This window comes from Trichechus manatus, unplaced genomic scaffold (assembly GCF_000243295.1).
Source record: "Trichechus manatus latirostris isolate Lorelei unplaced genomic scaffold, TriManLat1.0 scaffold00024, whole genome shotgun sequence".
Classification (NCBI taxonomy): domain Eukaryota; kingdom Metazoa; phylum Chordata; class Mammalia; order Sirenia; family Trichechidae; genus Trichechus; species Trichechus manatus.
The window spans coordinates 3,348,282-3,351,673 of NW_004443960.1; positions in this window are offsets into that span (position 1 = coordinate 3,348,282).

Consider the following 3,392-nt stretch of genomic DNA (forward strand, 5'->3'; position numbering starts at 1 on the left):
GCATATCAATGGTCATTTTTTTTTTAATCCATCCTGCACTGTCCATCTCTTTACTGGTGCTTTTAGGCCATTTACATTCAGTGTGATTATCGGTAGGTATGAGTTTATTGCTGTCATTTTGTTACGCTTTTTTTTTTTTTTAATTGTGGCTTGTCTTTTCATTTCCTTCATTATTTTTAGTTTTGTGTATACTGAGTCTTTATGATTTTCTTCTTTTATATTTTGATGAGTAGGTTTGTTAACTTGCTTTGTGGTTACCCAGAAATTTACCTTTATCTTCCTGAGTAAAAAGCAGTAATTTATTTCTTGATGTTACCTTGACTTCCTCTGTGTATGGAAGTTCTAAACCTATATGCTTTATTCCCCCTTTATGTTTTGAAGCAGTTGTCAGTTACGGATTGAATCTCTCACTCCCTGTTTTCCATCTTTTAGCTTTATTTTTGAGACTTCTTTATCTGGGTTGTTATCTGTCTGATGCGTCGTGTTTGAATCTCAGATTCTTGTCTGTTGTTGTTAATTTTATGTCCAAAGGACTCCTTGTAACATTTCTTGTAAAGTTGTTCTGTTTTTACAAATTCCTTTAATTTCTGTTTATCTGGAAATGTCCTAATTTCACCATCATATTTGAGGGATAATTTTGCTGGATACATAATTCTTGGTTGGCAGTTTTTTCTTTCAAGGTTTTATATATGCCATCCCATTGCCTTCTTTTCTGCGTGGTTTCTGCTGCATAATCAGAACTTAGTCTTATCGATGCTCCTTTGTAGGTGATCTTTTGTTTTTTCTGAGCTGCTTTCAGGATTCTTTGTCTTTGGTTTATAGAGAGTTTGATTGATATGTCTCAGTGTTCTTCTGGGATCTATCCTGTATGAGGTTCATTGTGCTTCTTGTATGGTTATCTTCTCATCTTTTATGATATTAGGGAAGTTTTCTGTCAGTAAATCTTGAGCAGTTCTCTGTTTGCTTTTTGTTGACACCTCCCCTTCTGGGATTCTGATCACAGGTGTTATCCCTCTTGATGGTGTTGCACAAAACTCCTAAGCTTTTTTCATTCTTTTTTTTTTGATTGTCCTCAAACAGATTGGTGTCAAGGGATTTGTCTTCTATTCTGTTGATCTTATCTTCCATTGTTTCAATTCTGTGTCTATGAGTTTCCATTGAATTATTAATTTCTGACATTCTGTTGTTAGGCTTCTGGATTTCTAGTTGCTGTTTTTATATGGTTTCTAATTGTGTATTTGTTTTGTTATTTTGTTCTTGTATTGTTTTCCTGAATTTTTATGGAGTTTTGTCCGTGTTTTCCATAGTTTTGTCTGTGTTTTCCTCGATTCATTTGAGGACCCAACACTTAAGCCTTTTGAATTCACTCAGGAAGCTTCATTACCTGTTCTTCGGGAAGGATTTCTGGTTCTTTATTTTGGTCACTTGCTGGGGCTGTCTCGTCCTGCTTCTTTAGGTAGTTTGCTATTGTCTGTTGTCTCTGGGACATTAAGGGGTTATTCTATTTATTTTTTAATTGTATAATTGTTTACTAGGTCCTGTTTTTTTTGTTTTGTTTGGTTTTGATGATTCCTGCCAGGCGTGACTGGCATGATGCTCTGGTTGCTGGACTGGCCTTGCTGGAGTGCTCCGTGTCTCTGGGCGAGTGGAGCAGTGGGTGGGTGTTGGAGCTCAGGTCTCTGTTTACTGGTCTTGCGTGGTGGCTGAGGGTGGGCTGGTCAGGTGTTGGTCTCCATCTGTCTTCGTTTCAGTGGCTCAGGAGCAGGGAATGGTACTCTCCTTGCAGATAGAGTGGTTGGTGTGGTGGACAAGTGGGGGTGTGGTTGTCACCTCTCACTGGTTGTGGGGGGAGGTATGGGTGGTAGAAGGAGTGGTGGGCAAATGTGCATGCCATTGCTCAACCTCTGTCTCCTCCTGGGCTGGTGGAGGGGGGAGGAAATGGCAGGTGGATGCTTTCTCAGTTGGGCTGCATCTGTTGGTGGTGGGGAGAGGGAGGAAGGTGCAGTGGGTGGATGCACACGCACTCACCCCTCTTCAGCCCTGCAATGGGCAGGCTAAAGGGGGATGTGCACACAGTCATGACTTGTCTGCCTCTCACTGGGCGGGTTAAGGGATGGAGTCATGCCTGGGGGATGTGTGCACAGTGGTGCCACCTTGCGTCAGGGAGGGTGCATGCAAAGTTGTGACTTCTCTTCCCCTCGCTGGGCAGGTTAAGGGAGAGACTTGCTTCTAGTGGGTGCGTGCACAGTGGCACCACCACCACCTCACGCTGGGTGGGAGGAAGGGAAAGGGAGTGGTAGACAGCCTCTCTCACTGCTGCTGCCATCCACCGAGCCCTTAAGGTAGATGGCAAGCAGGGGCGTGCACAAGGGCGTGCCTAGTCTTGCTCTCCGGGTGGGTGAGGGGGGTAGTGGATGGGGTAAGGTGGGGCAAGGGCCAAGAGGATAGGCTCATGTTGTGGTCCTCCAGTCAGGCAAGGCAGTGGAGGCATGGGACTCTCTGCCACCTCCAGTCAGGAGCTTGGGATGAAGAGGAGTGTGTCCCTCCCGCTAGGATACATGAGTGTTAGGGCACCTCACATCCACTGCAGCCAGCAGGTGGGACCTGTCCTCTCTTGAGTGTGAGGAGGGGGGCCCCCTGGGACCGGTTGGGTGAAATACCTCCCACCAACACTCTGCGGGTCCACCACCTCATGCACACAACTCACTCCTGAGGTTAGGGGCTGCCACCTTGAGTAGCTCTGGCTCTGGATCCTGGTACCCTCCATGTCTCTGTTTCTTTCTGTGTGTGTCTGTAGAGTTTCTCTGTACCTTTTGGGGTAGTCATGAAGTTGCTTTGCTGTTTTCTTCACCCAAGGTTGCTGCTGGCTTTGTCCTAAGATGGCCACATCAGGCCGGGACGGCTGGCTGAGCTCCTCCATTCCGTGTTACTCCTCTTTAGCTGCTTTCACTCACTTTTTCTTTCCAGTTGGTGTTTGATTTACTTCTTAGACCTTCTTTTTTGATGTTCAGGGTTCCCGGATTGTTATCTGCTTCTGTTTCACTTGGTTTTTTGGGTCTTTGGTGCAGAGGACGTTATGGTGTGTGTGACTAAGCTGCCATCTTGGCTCCGCCTCCCTGGATTGAGTTTTTTTTTTTAAATTGTACTTTAGGTGAAGGTTTACGGAACATATAGTTTCTCGTTAAACAGTCAGTACACATATTGTTTTATGACATTGGTTAACAACCCTACGACATGTCAACCCTCCCCTTGACCTTTTTTTTTTTTTGGTGAAAAAATACATAGCCAAAAATACACCATTTCAAAAATTTCTACATGCACAATTCAGTGACATCAATTACATTCTTCCAGTTGTGCTGCTATTCTCACTTTAGATGAAGGTTTACAGAACA